Raw genomic sequence first — 15,385 nt, 5'->3', positions numbered from 1 at the left:
TAGAGACTGCAGAACTTATTCAGGATTATTCTGAATTGACATCACTATTTATTCAGCTACAACAAAAGATCAGAAATAGGAGTTACCCACTATATATAACACACATAAGATCCCATACATGTCTGCCAGGCCCTCTGGTGCAAGGTAATAATGAAATTGACCAGCTACTGATAGGAAGTGTACTAGAGGCTTCGGAATTCCATAAAAAACACCATGTTAACAGCAAAGGCTTCAAGAAAGAATTCTCTATCACTTGGCAACAAGCCAAGGAGATTGTGAGGCAATGTCCTACTTGCTCGTTATATAATCAAACTCCATTGCCTACAGGAACTAACCCTAAACGCACCCAAAGAAATGAAATTTGGCAAATGGATTTTCGCCATTTTACAGAGTTTGGTAAGCTGAAATACATATACCATACTATAGATACATACTCAGGATTTCAATGGGCAACTGCCTTAGCATCAGAAAAGGCCGATTCTGTAATTACACATTTGTTAGAAGTTATGGCTATAATGGGGATACCCATACAAATTAAAATGGACAATGGTCCAGCATATATCTCTAACAAGATTAAGCGCTTCTTTGAATATTATAATATAAAACATGTTACAGGTATACCACACAATCCTACAGGACAAGCAATTGTGGAGATATCTAATCGAAGTCTAAAGGAGATGCTTAACAGGCAAAAAGGGGCAAGAAAAACTCCCAGAGATAGGCTACATAGTGCTTTATTAACTTAAAATTTTTTAAATGCTGATGAACAAAACAGCACAGCTGCTGAAAGATATTGGATTGTGGAAAAGACTACTGAACTGAACCAGCCTGTTTATATTAAGGATATTCTGACATCAGAATGGAAAATGTGAAATGTGTTATGCTTGGGAAGGGGTTATGCCTATGTTTGTACGGGAGAAGAAAAGCTGTGGGTTCCTTCCAAGCTGATAAAGATCAGACATGACAAAGGGAGACCTCCTGAAGTCCTTGGAAACACAGAAGAAAAGGGAGACTAAGACAATCAACAAATAGGTGATGTTTATATGGGGATGTTTATGTCTCCATGTATGAACTGGCTGAGACTAAAATGTCTATAAACAGCCAGTAAGATTTTGAGTACGAATTTCTCATAACTTGTTATTACATGCATCTTGTAAAATGGCATGTATTACAAAATTATGTTACGGTTTGATTATATGATCAAACTAACCTGAAGAAAGGCAGTCACCTTTCTTTGTTGATCTTTATTAACTAAGCTGTGCACCCTGCTTACTCCATGTGCATGCGCTTACAGAACTATATGATGCTTGTAAAGTTTTGTGTGCTGAAGGATGAAAGAAGAGAAAGACAGCCCTGAAATGATCCACACTCTGGGATGCTGAGATTCCGGGACCTTCCAGGCCAACTTCGTGTTTGATTCTCCCTCAATGACACTGAAGCTGCTTCATTTCAAGGCCTGCTTTCAGAACTTTTCCAGAATGGCCATCTTACTTATCCAGCCCTTCAGACTGTCATAGTCAAGATGTCAGCTAAGAGATGAACTTTCTCAGCACAGAGTGACTGGCAGGTAAATCCCAGCTACCTCTACTCTGACAAAGTCAACTTTTCTTAATTCCCCTTGGGCCCCAGAAGGGAATTCTTCACCCCAATTCAGCTGGAAGAAGACGAGGAAGATTATCTTCCCAGTACCTTATGTTGGGGTGGATGGTTCTGGTTATTCTAAGAACAGTGGATATGTTTTCTTTTAAAGGATACTATACAAATGTAGCTTTGGGCATGGGGAATTAGAGAATTTAAACTCAGGGATTGCTATCTTTCCTTTCCTCTTTTTTATCCTTCTTAGTTTAAAAAAAAAGGGGGGTGATATAGTAATACATAGAGGTTAGAGAAATTGACAAACAGGGATAGATTAGCAAACTTACTATTAAACAAAATTTTACAGCTATATCTTACATTGATAGAAATGTTTGTAATTGATACAAAGTTGAAGCTGCAATCTTTTCATTGGTATAGAATGCATTTTACACAAATGCGAGGTTTTCATTGGTATACTTTCTTATTGATTTGTAATTGAGATGAATATTGCTACTTTAACATAAGCATTGTGCCTCCACTATGCATCTAAGAATACAAGTCTTAGACCCAGTCCTATAACTGCTATTATACATTATTTTTAGTTGATTAACCAGTACCAGCTAAAGACCAGATTGCAAAGTCATGATTCTGAGTCAGTTTAGATGTGTTTTGGAAATACTTCGATTAGAGAGGGCCAACGGTAGTCTATGCTTAACAGTTCAGAAACACCTATGTAGATAGGAAATCTTCAAGGGCATCAGAAGTCCACAGAATAACCCGTTTATGGACATTTCTTTGTCTAGATCATTTGACTAGAGACTTGTCTGCCCCTGACAGGACCCCTTTGACTCAAAGAAGAAATTGAGCATCAATGGAGTTGCTCAAATCGTGGTGACACAGCCACTGAGCAAATTGCTTCAATTCATCTACAGACAAAACACTGTCCAGAAAAGGACAAATTATGCAGAAGAGTTGACTGATAATCTCTGCCAAGGCAGGGTGATCAGCCCTTCAAAATCTGCATTACAAAAGTCTGTCAGATGATCCTGGGCCAGAAGGCTGAAGACTGATGCTCCGACATATTAAGGAATAGGGGGACTGTCCAGGTGATCAGCAGTCTCTACAAATTGGCTAAGCTTGGAAGCCATGTTTTTTGCTTCCCATATTTTCAGGTAATATTAATCATTCTTGGATTTCTGATGTGGTTGGAGACTGGTAGTCTCATAGACAACCCAAGCGGTTTAGTATTGAGAAAGATGATGTTAGGGTGGATTTCAGGTGGCATAGGATCTAGAAGCAGGATATAGTCAGGTATAGTTTGTAGTATAGATGACATGGTTAATGAACAAAATTGATGCACTGGGTGATGAGTGTATTGTTGGTTTTAGAAATTGCAGAATGGTAATAATACTTATTTCACATATGTATAGGGAAAGGTTTTTTAACTGGACAAAAAGGGGGAAATGTTGTGGTCTGCCTTGGAGTTCTCTCTGAATTAGTAAAATAAAGACAAGAGCTCGAGATTTGGGCAGAGGAAGGAGTCGGGAGCGAGAGGGGAGGAGTCAGGAAAGGGGAGGAGTCAGGAGGGGGGAGTCAAAAGGGGGAGGAGTCACGGAAAAAAAAAGGAAAGAAGTGAGGAGAGAGTTGTCATGGGAGAAGGAGAAGCTGGAGACCAGGCAAATAAAAGGTGCAAGGGATGAGGGATTTGGGAGCTAGAAATAGTACAGTGTAGGGTGGATCTGCCCAATCTAGATGCTAGATTGTTTTCATATTAATTGAGTTGCGTTTTCTTTGTACTGGCCGATTCTGGTTGGAGAGGAAACTGCAACAAACTGCAACAGTAACATTAGGAAGGTTGAGAACCACTCTTCCTGACCCCTCTAAGATATGCCTGTAGGTATGGACTGGAGGTATAATCCCTTTTATTCAATCAGGCAAATCCAGAAAAACCAAAACACCACCATAAGGTTATGGAGGATAAAAAGCCACTGTACCCACAGTGTCTGCTGACATCTTAGACAAATGATGTCAAAATGGAAATCACATCACACCATAACCATCCCCCTAAATGAAAAGCAGAGGAGAAAAAACAGTTCCCTGGTGGTGGCACCAAGAGAAAACCATTGTCAGAATTGTCAGCAAGGATTTTAAAGCCAGGATTCAAGCGTCGTCAATGAGAAACTTCCAAAACGAAAGGATACACATCATCTTGGTGAGGTAATAGAAGAAACAAGAGAAAATCGAATAGGAACTCACTGAATTAAAACAAACACTAAGAGTAGGAATTAAAGACTCGTCTGGGCAAGATGAACAATGAAGTAGAGTTTAGAGCAGGCAGAATGGTCTGGGAGACGGCTCACTGGTGAGGAACACTGGATGCTCTTGCAGAGGGCCAGGGTTCAGAGGATCTGATGGACTCTTTGGTCAAAACACACACACACACACACACACACACACACACACACACCCCATAGAGATAAATTTAAAACAAATTAAAAAAAGAAGGAGACATGTATGATGTATGTCCCTTTAATCCCAGCACTCAGAAGCAAGCTGATCGCTGTGAGTTCAAGGCCTACCTGATCTATACAGTGAGTTTCAGGCCAGCCCTACCTACATATTGAAACCCAGTGTCAAAATAAAACAGAATAGAGTGTTCTATTTATTTCTGATAGTGTAGGCAACAGAGAAACTATTTCTAAAGAGAAAGAATTTATTGTTGAGATAATCAGTGGGCTGGAAGGAGACCCCAATTCTTTGTGTCACTAACTCCATCACGGCCTCAGCAGGAAGCAAGAATGGGTACAGCTAAAAGGAAGCAATAAGAACGTGAAATGCAATATTTATTTAATTAAAGGTCTGTAGAGAAAATACTGGCCTTTGTGATACATAGATAACCAAGAAAATTTAACTCTATGTCACAGGAATGAACCTGGGTATAAAAATATTATCTAGAATGTCCTACACTAGATGTTCCTAAATCTTTTCTACCCATGCCAAGCCCCTGACTAACTTTCTCCATCCAGAGCATGTAACCGCTAATAAAGCAGAGAGAAGTCTTTAGGTTTAGAGAGATGGAGTATGTGAAGGATTCCACTGTGTCACAGGAGACATACCTGGAAAGGGCACCCTCAAATCTGAACAATGAATGGAAAGGTGTTTAACAGGTAAACCGTGGCACGTCTCGATGACATAATCATTAGGCCTTCCCTGAAAAGTCTATTGTAACCTGGAAAGCCCCAGCTTCTGTGATGTCACAAGTGTTGTCATGACTGCAACTCTCTCTCAGATATCCCTTCAGTACCTCTAGTGTTTACTAATTGAACTCTAATTCAGAGTAAACAGCCATTTGGGAGGGAGAACAAAGAGGATGAAGAGATCAGCGAAGGGGAGAAGGAAGCTGGCCTTCTTTTTTGGAATAAAAAAAGGAAGAAATACATGGTCCTTGGGAAAGCTCAGTGAGTCCTTGTTTCAGATTGAGTGGGAATGCTGAAGAGATAGCCTTGATGTGAGCCTTCTGGGTAACAGAAGCTGGAGCCTCCCAAAAACATCTGGACTTCCCTGTTATTATGGTTCTTGGAAGTCAGAGAATTTATATCATTCATTTCTTTATTTCAAAAACCAAGTATTGGGAAGGGCACAGTTGTTTTCCTGAGAGCTAATGGCCTTAATTCTTTTTGTCAAAAAGAAAGTGTCCTAAGGAGGAAGGGATGGAAAAGTCTTGTGTCCTCAGCTCAGAGTAAACTCCTCCATGCTTTGGATATGTAAGCTGCTGTCTGTGTCGGACACTGATATCTGGGAGAGAGAAGTGCTTCTGGTTGAGGGTTCATGATGTCAGTCTTTCCACTAGTATTACTCTGAATAACACTTTAGATTTCCAAGTCAAAAGATGTGATTAGTTGTCAGTTTTCTTTTATATCTTTCATTTTTTTTTTTACTCTTTAGGAAATTTTATTGTTTTTTTTTAACTGGATGTTTCTATATTTAAATTTAAAATATTATTTCCTTTCCCAGATTCCTGCTCATAAGATACGTACACGTTCCCTTCCCCTTCTTCTCAAACCCCCTTTTCTGCCAATTGGCATTCCCTTGAACTTGGAGAGAAACCTAGGGAGGACAAAAGGCTTCTACTCCCATAGTGCCCAACAAGGATGGGGAGAAGGAACCTGGCCTTCTGCCTTGGTATAAAAATAAGAGCGAAATATGTGGTCTTTGGGAATGCTAAGTGATTACTTCGTATGTGTTGAATGGAGTAACTTAAGAGATCGCCTTGATCTTAACCTTCCCCATATGGGAAGCAGGAGCTGAGAGCCTCTCAGAAGCATCTGGACTTCCATGATCTTATGGTTCCTGGAAGTCAGAGGGTTTTTATCATTCATTTCTTTACTCCAAACACCAAGTGTTTGGAAGATCACAGTTGTTTTCCTGAGAGCTCATGGCATTTATTCTTTTTGACAATTATAAAAAGGCCCTAAGTACGAAATGAAAGACAAGTATTGTGTCCTCTGCTCAGAGTAAACTTCTCCATGCTTGGATACCAATAGTGGAGTTTGTGTCTTTCACTAATATCTGGGACAGAGAAGTGCTTCTAGTTGAGACTTCATCATCTCAGTCTTTCAACTAGTATTTACACTGACTAACAGATTTCTGAGTTAATTGGTGAGATAAGCTTGCAGTTTTCCTTTCTTTTATTTCTTTCATATTTTTCTTTTATTTTTTTAGCAAAACTCTCAAAACTCATCCTGGGTGATGATATAAATTAGACCCATCGGATGAAATGAAGAATTGAAAAACTCTCCTGGGGAAGAAAGTGTTAAGGAAATCACATTGATGTATCATAAATGCAGAGCCAAGAGCAATATTCAGACTAGTCTGTGGAGATGCTGCCTTCATTAGAGACCACAGATCTTTGGTGGAGAATGATTCAGTACGAAACTGGGAAGGGAAAATGATGGTTGATATTGTTCTAGTAGATCTCACAACATTAAAAAGTGTTTCTTCCAGATCACTGAATGATTATTGTAAAGCAAATCCCGGAATGCACTTATGAGACCCACCATCAGCCTGTGAAATAATGTGTGAAAGAGGAATCTGTGTCTCTCCAGGGACAAACTGTTGCTTTCAAACCAACAGTAAAGTGTCCATTATCTGAATGACACATAGATATATACACATTATAGCAGAATGGATACAGAGTTTCTTCAGGTCCATGAATGAGGTATTCAGTAGTTGACCTGGCTCAGCAATAATTTTTGCCAACTCTTGAGACCTGAGCCCCATGATTGAAGGAAAGAACAAACTTCAGAAAACTCGTCTCAGATTTTTATGTAGTTCAGGTTTCCTGGTCTTGGTCCTCAGAAGGAAGGACATCTTGGTTTCCAATTCTTGTTTATCTTATAATCCTTCTCTCTACTGCACTCATGCAAATAAATTATTGTGCACTTCATTGATAGGTTACTATTGCTATTTTCTTTTGGTTCTTTTTTTCAGAGCTGGGGACCGAACCCAGGGCCTTGCGTTTCCTAGGTAAGCACTCTACCACTGAGCTAAATCCCCAGCCCCTACTATTGCTATTTTAATTCCGTTGCCAAGAACTATAGAAAATAAGAAGGACTGTATCAAAGCATCGTATGAAAATCAGACTAAGGGAATGTGCCCATTGGAAATTTGTAACTGAGCTGAAATTCTTATTAGAGACAAACTGCTGTAAAAGGTCTTCTCTAGATACCTGGTGTAGTAGTTGGTTTTCCCCAACAGATAGTAAAGTATGAATCTCTCTGTACAGAGAAATCGGACTAGTCACAATGATGACAGACTATGGACCACATAATTTAACAAAGGCTGACTATTTGTAAAGTCCTAGTATCCATTAGTTTATTAGTCCAAAAGGCTAGATGTCTCATCTGGTCATTGGTATATGGATAAATCTTCAGAATGCAGGTTCTAATGTCTGTGAGGGTTTGGTAGCATTGTGAGTGCAAACATGAAAAAGTAAAAGATTCTTTCTTCCATGTTTTCTATGGGGATTCAAATAGAATGCATGGTTAAGAATACATTGGGATAGCGATTCTCAAACAGACCAGTATCTTCAACTGAACTTTCTTTTCTGGGAATCTGCACCCTGTCAGCATGGCTCATGTGTATGTGAACTGCAAGATCCAGTCTGGGAATGCGGTCTTGTTCATCGATCCCAATTGCCCCTATTACAGAATACCCAAGACTTCCTTCATCAACTCCTTTGCAAACATAGTCTTCTGGGTTTTGAAGACATCACAGCCACTAACAACACCAATCAGATCAAGATTACTTACACAAGCTCACTGGAGTGTGAATAGTTCCTTGGGACTTTAAAGGTAGAGAAAGACTGCATAGGCAGACACACTGATCTAATCTACCTCCAACAGCATGGCGACCTGATGACTTAGATGAAGCAGATTGGAGATCTGCATTTATAAAAGGGGTGGCACTAAAAGCCCGTGCTGACAGCAGACATTCAGTCACGCTGAGGCCAGTGCACCTGAGAGATGATTTGCCTCATGGAGGATGTCAATATTTTCTTATGATTGGGATTTTCTACAGATTGGTTTTATTCTATTCCTCAGTGCTAAAATCTGATGCTGTTTGCCTGAAACCATGGGGGAGGGAAGCTTAACAGATCACACAGGATTGATTATCCATTCTTCATGTGCTGACAAGTCTCTACCTCTAAGCCCATGTTTAACAATCCAGTGCATCTAAATCTCCAGTGAATCAATTACTGTTTTTCTACCATGCTGTTCTGCTGAAGTCATTTTGCAGAAGTCCACTTCCTAATGATTATTGAAACAGTGAATATTGTGAAGTTGTTTATGATCTACACACTGGTCTTTCCCTCTCTCACACATGTACTTCTGCATTTAGAGCTCTCAGCCAGTGTTCTCAACCTTTACCTACCACAACCCACAGAAGTGCACACTTGTATGAGGATGCTGTCTGAAAAATCAGATGAAGAGTTTTAACTTATTTGTTCCTCACTGTAGAAATATTAGCATAGATGGCAGAGCTTATGATGAATTCTGCTCTGTTCACAAACTGGTTAATTGCCAAGAAAATCCCAAACAGTTCTGAGTTGATTCTATTCAGAGTCCCAGAAACGTCAAATATGAAATGCAAACTTTCAGAGCTCTCCTTCAAAGACTGTCTATGAAAGAAGCTGCTTGCAAAACACTGTCATAAAATATTTATTCCGCTCTCTCTCACTCTTTTTCCTCACTCTCACTCTTTTTCCTCACTCTCACTCTTCCTTCCGCTCTTCCTCTCTCTCTCTCCCTCTCTCTTCCTCTCCTGGCTTGACATGATAACCTGTGTGTGTGTGTGTGTGTGTTTCTTTCATCCTGTAGGCTTTCGCCCAATTCTCGGTACTATGTCAGTGCTGGCGCCGACAAATGGAGGTCCCACCGAGATCAGAGAAGAAAGGGGGTACCACCTACGGGACGTCCCTGGAGCCCGGCCGGCATAGGAGAAGGGACGGATTGGAGAGGAAAACCAGAAGTGACTTCAAGTACATCTCTGACACTGATGAGACCTTGGGTGATGTTCTCTGACATCATCAACTGTGCTGACAAACCGTGAGCTGTGTTGTTTTTGTGCCAGTTTTCCATAGCCGCCTCTTCCAGCATCGTAGTCTGTCCCATGCGCGACTTTCCGCCGGCAAGAAGCACGCGAGACATAGAAATTCTTGCTATGAGTGATACTTTATTCCTATCTCATGGAGAAGCCCCGCGCGCCAGCTAGGCGCGCCTATTTATCCCTCGGGCATGCATCCATGCCTGATTGGTTGCTTACTCATGATCTCATCAGGCACGCCCCGGAATGGGCAAAGACCTGGCAGGAAGGCACTCTTGCACATGCGCAGTTAACTTCCTGATAGGGGGGCCAGCTGGCGCAGCGAAGGCTGGCGCCATCTTGACTGACTTGGCCTTCCACGTGGGGCGCAGTGGAAGCCAGCGCCATCTAACGGTCGCGCATGTTATTGCGGCCCTCTACATCTCACCCTTATAATTATAATTTTATAGCAGAAATGATCACCCTATCGCGTGCAATGAGGAAACCTCAGCGATGTGCAAGGGCTGATCAAAGGAACACTGAGTCTCTCTCAATCCCAGTGCAATGGATCCACAGATCCATGGGGTGCAGGAGCAGAGAACTCAGATACAGAGAGTATCCCTCTCCTCCCAGTGCAATGGACCCACAGGTCCATGGGGTGCAGGAGCAGGGAACTCAAATACAGAGTAAATCCTGAACAAGATAACCAAATTTCAGGTAAGGCCCTTTGTTCTAATGGCTGTAAGTGTTTGAGTGATAACGGCCTTGTCATGTTACTGTTGAGATCTGAGTTTGTAAACCAACCATAGTATGAACACTGATCCACAGCATAGGGCTGCATCAGACAGAGCCACTCCCGATAAGTAGTGGGCACCTCATATGGTCCTCCTCAGCTGTTGCCACCAAGGGCCGTGGTCAAGCCACTCCTATAATGAAATTTAGAATTTCCAATTGTTAGTAACTACTCCAGAAAGTTCACCCACTGTACTTGTCTAACAATAGATTGGGGGAGGATAACTCCAGACACTGCAGACACAATGTCTGCAGCAGTAATGGCTGCTACAATAGCAGCGAAAGTGTCAAGGTCTTTTCCAGGACAGTTCAGGATCAGTCATTTTTCTCTGGAACAACCAGCAGACAATGGAACCATTTCTGAGATCTGTATGACCAGGACAGAGTTCTCCAGTCATTGTAGCTTTACGCAGGTAGCTTTCTGTGAAGCTACAGTCTGTAAAATGACAACACCAGTTACCAGTTAAGGCAGCAAGAGTCACCAGGGAAATGAAAGGACAGGGGTAACAGCTAGAGTCCAGTCTTCTCCAGGAAACAGCAGTGTACAGAGTCTGAGTGTAGGCCACAATGGGACGGGAACACACGCAGGCAGCGGTAACACTGACTGCAGCAATGGCAAAATCTCTGTGATGACAAAGGATGAAGGGGAATCTTCTATCTTCCTCTCAGGGCAGAGGGATGACTCCAGGGACCCGAACCAGGAGAGCTGAATCTTCATGCTCCCAGGATCAGCATGTCTCACCAGACACTCAGGCAGCTGGCACATTCCTGCAGCATCCTGTAGAAAAAACACAAACATTCCCTCTTCCCCATATAAAATATCTGGACAGGAACATGTCAATAAGTGGATCTCTCTATTTCACCTAGGCAGAAGTATGCCTAGTTGTAGGGTGCCATAAACTTTGGCATCCAAATTTTTAAAATTGAAATATTTTAAAATTGAAATAAAAGGAGCATTATTTAGCATACAGGGATAACTCCCCCTTTTTATTTATAAAGATATAGTAAAGATATTATTTATTAAGGTAAGTCCTCGAGGATTAAGTTGAGGACACTGAGCACTTGTATTTATAAATTAACTTGTATACCAAATTATTGTCTCTAGCATAATTGTATTGGATATATAAAGAATGAGATTTTTTGACTAACTGTTCTTATGTAAGGCCTATAATCTGTCTGGAATCTTGTCCTCCCTTGTTAAGGAGCCCAGAAAATCCAGTTTGAGTTTTTAAATGTCCTATAAAGGAACAGTATATAGTGCTCTTAACCACTAAGCCATTTTTCTAGCACCTCACAAACTTTATTTACCTAAACATAAGCATTAATTAGAAATGTCAAATCTTGTAAATATTGTCCAGATTTAGTCTTACTAGAAATCTCGGAGCTGGCAAGGTGAGGCTGGGAGTTGAAAGTAAACAAATGGAGTCTTCCTCTTTTCGTGAGGGTGTGTTATCAACTCTATTACCATTTTTAAAGAGCAGGGTCTATGGTTTTGTTTAGTTGTCTGAGCCAGAGCACTGAAAGGACAATAAGTTGTCAGACAATTCACATTGAAATCGTCACTCACTGATTTCAAGTAGAAAACCTGTCTCTAATAAAGCATTAAGTAATTGAAATCAATTGTAAACCACAAGCCACACATTGGCTATCAGTATATGAATAGAAAGCTTGATTTAAAAACAGTGGCTACAGGACGTAATCTAATAATCTGTGCTGAAGCAACAGAAACTCAAGAGAATAAACAAGTGATCCAATCATACATGTATCCTTTTCATTAGATGAACCACCTATAAATACAGTAAGCGCATTTCCTATGGGTTGTACGTACAAATATACAGGAAATACAGAAACATGTAAAGAATAAAATTATCAATTTTGTCTGAAAAATTTGTATATGTGATAGGCCAAATATCAGTATTTAGTAGTAACCAATTAATTGTTGTTTGGAATAAGATATGTTTTACCAGGTTTCTATTTAAAATACTTCCATGACTCCAGTCCACAACTCTGTACTAACACAGCTGAAGCTTTATCTCCAATGTGCATAACAAAGACCTAAGTCCTCTTTTAAGGTGAGGTACTTAGCCAATTAACATATCTTTAGAAGCTTAAAATTAGCTTTAAATATTCTTATCCGGAGTAGTGTAACAGCTACTCCCCAAATATTAAAGCTCATTTTGAGAGCAAAGGTTTGTAGTAAACATTTCCATATACTTAGAAAGATTTAAGTTCTAACTTCTTACACTGAAGAAGCAACAAAATTACCTAATATGAGGCTGTTAACCATTCTTAATGATATCACTTTATGGGCTCTCTAAAACTATAAGCAAGCTCACGAAATGAAAACTCACAATTGTTATGACGAAAACAAATTGTATAAAATCAATCCTCTAAATCTGTCTTGAAATGGCAGTTGGAGTAAGGAAACTGGCTGTAATGCTCTCACAAGTTCTAAAACCTCATCAATCCTTATAAATCCTGTAACAATCTCTACCTGTTTGATTTTTCCTTAATTAAAAATAAGTTTGAGTTAGTCAATGTAACACTGGCAATCCTAAATCACAATCTTTAAGTTCTCTTTGTAACACCAGAACACAGCCACAAGGTCACCTAAATTCTGAGTACGTGACTAGGCAGCTGTTCTCCGGGCAGTGGAAATTAGCATTAAAATACAGATAACTTCTGGGCAAGCCACAACTTAGGAAAGCAAAACTCAACCCCCAACAAACAATCTAGTCTCCAAGGCACCCCAAGTCTATCTATTATGTTGTAAAGTTTGACTGTCAATTCTCTCCAATACCTCAACAAAAGGACAATTTCCTAAATTCTTTTAGAAGCCTGGTTTCTAGCATAAGAATTCCATAAAAACATTACCTCAATTTAGACCTGTTTCCCTAGGTTGGCCCATGTCACACGCTATCTAGAATGACTCCATCCAGATTACTAGCTTTATGTCAACTTTCTGTTACCAACATTATACCCTTTTAACCATATCCAATAACTTGAAAGCCAATAGTCCACAACCAAGGCAAGTAGAGCATATTTATACATATAAAACCAATAAGAAACAAAATTGAAATGGCTACACCTATCTTTAATATTTAGACCAAACACCATTTTTACCCTTTTGTTATGATTTTAGGAGAAGCACCTTGTCACCTGTTGAGTCAAGTAATAAGTCAGGGATTTTTTTTTAAGAGAAACAGCTATCAACTCTTGTATGAAGAAGCTGTTGGCGCTTTTAAGATCAGCTCGTGTAGACGCTTAGCTTCTGGTCAGCTTCTCCAGCTAATCTAGACACCTGGCTCTAGGCACAGGGCTTCAAAAACCTGATTGAAACTGTTTTTTATTCATTTGTTCTTTTTTGAATCGAGTTAAAACCAAGTCAAGGTGTGCACGACCAGCAGATAAAGTTTTTTACCATTTTTTCTTTTGAACATGAAACATAAAACATTTATACAACGAGAAACGAAAACCACAGACATAAACTGACAGACATGGACAGCCTGGTGCACCAGAGACAAACAATAGACAAAGAGGGGAAAAAGCCAGATGGTGTTCACGGCGACTATCCATCGAGTGGAGCTGATTTGGGCGATGGATTGTCTCAATTCCTGGACTAGTCCACCAACGTGTTGAAACCCAATTCTGTAAGACACTGGGAGATATTATCTGAGCAGAACGACTGACATTCGCCAATGGTATGGAAGTGAAACACAGCCCTGAGTATTTTTACTCACAACCCAATTACATTAACTCTATCAGGCTGTGTACAGGCACTGAGATGTCCTTTTGTTTGAGTCTCCTGAATAAATTTTCAGGCGGTCTGCCTCTATCAAATCTGATCAGTATGACTCTGTAAAGCTGTCGCGTCAGCGCCCGGACGCCGCGGTGTCCCCAGAGCCGGCGCAGGAGCTTAATTACACCTTTCATAAGTACTAAGACAAAGTTTTTCTCCCAAAATACTGTGTTCTGTTTATCTCCTCCCTTCTCACCCGGGGCATTCTTTCCCCAATTTTTCACCCCTGGCGGTGGTAAGACCGCAGGGGGGCCTGGTGCTTGAGATCGATCAGGATCCTTTCCTCGTTGCAACTTTTCACTATCCTCTGTTTCTGACGGACTGTCTCTCCCTGCCCCCAACGCTCTCCGCTTTGCTGTTACAGCTGGGCAGTTCCCACTCGACCTCTGACGCCGTTTGGCGGTAGCTAGAAACTCAAAGGTCAATAGAAAAAGCCCGAGGGTTGCCAGAGCAACCACAGCGGCACCTGCCGCGTCCTGCAGGGGACTGAGTTGGAGCAGATCAAGGCTAGCCATGGTCTCTCAGAGTTTTTTACCTGTATTCCATAGCTTCTGAATTTCTTCCGTGAAACGGAGGCCTCTCGTAGCGCCGGCGATGTTTTAACCTATTTAACCCTCGGGCACGCATCCACGCCTGATTGGTTGCTTACTCATGATCTCATCAGGCACGCCCCGGAATGGGCAAAGACCTGGCAGCAAGGCACTCTTGCACATGCGCAGTTAACTTCCTGATAGGGGGGCCAGCTGGCGCAGCGAAGGCTGGCGCCATCTTGACTGACTTGGCCTTCCACGTGGGGCGCAGTGGAAGCCAGCGCCATCTAACGGTCGCGCATGTTATTGCGGCCCTCTACAGTAGTCCTCCGAGACTCATCCCGAACCTGACCCCCAGACTGCCCACATCTATGCTGCCTGACCTCCTTTAAGCCTGCATCCTAGCCTGCGCGCATGATCCGGTCGCCTGGACGAGTTCCGTTCGTGTACATAATTGTGGTCTCTGCATCTGCTCTTGAGTAGTATTCCACAGAGTCCACGGGCTGTTTCCTCCATCCTATCCAGACCCATGACGAGCTTCTTTATATCACCACTTTTGCTGGAGTTTATAAGTCTGTTCTTCAGTTGTATAAAAAGGAAAGATTTCCAACGTATGACGCACAGCTTTCTTCAGCAGCTTTTCTTGTTCTTCACTGTCACCGCGGAAGTGCTGGGCCTGGAACTCTCTGAGCTCCACTTAGGAATCGCTGCACAGCGCCCTCAGGAGGCCACCGACATGATGCAGAAACACGAACTACGACTGGGCCACTGCTGGGCGGACCAGGCGGCCGTGGCCTGGATTCACTTTTTAAAGAAGACAAGAGCCCTCGAGATGGTGGTTCTAGGCCTTGGTGACCCAAGTTTGGTCCTCTGGACCCACACGGTATAAAGCGAAAACAAATTTCCTCCCACATGGTTCTGTTGACTTTGAATGCCGAGACAGACTGAAATCCTGGCCCCCTGACTCAGTTCCCCAAATCCATACTTTGTATTAATGATAACAAGCAGTCTGCCCAGTCGCTGAGTAACTCTGCTTTGGACAGTTCATCTAGGAACACGCCTGTGTACAGGTGAAGCCTCGTATCTTATTTTATCTAGGTGAAGA

The 15,385-nt window shown here is 41.5% G+C and overlaps 1 long non-coding RNA gene across 1 annotated transcript; it reads left to right on the top strand.

The window, feature by feature from the left end:
* The first annotated feature begins 7,051 nt into the window (after positions 1-7,051).
* On the top strand, positions 7,052-13,426 carry LOC134484337 (uncharacterized). The gene is made up of 2 exons (XR_010061738.1): positions 7,052-7,101; positions 8,955-13,426. It is a non-coding gene; the product is annotated as an uncharacterized LOC134484337 (long non-coding RNA).
* Positions 13,427-15,385: the final 1,959 nt, after the last annotated feature.

Source organism: Rattus norvegicus, chromosome Y (assembly GCF_036323735.1).
Source record: "Rattus norvegicus strain BN/NHsdMcwi chromosome Y, GRCr8, whole genome shotgun sequence".
NCBI classification, from domain to species: domain Eukaryota; kingdom Metazoa; phylum Chordata; class Mammalia; order Rodentia; family Muridae; genus Rattus; species Rattus norvegicus.
Note: the sequence above shows the minus strand (reverse complement) of the source record. Positions and strands in the feature narration are given on the sequence as shown.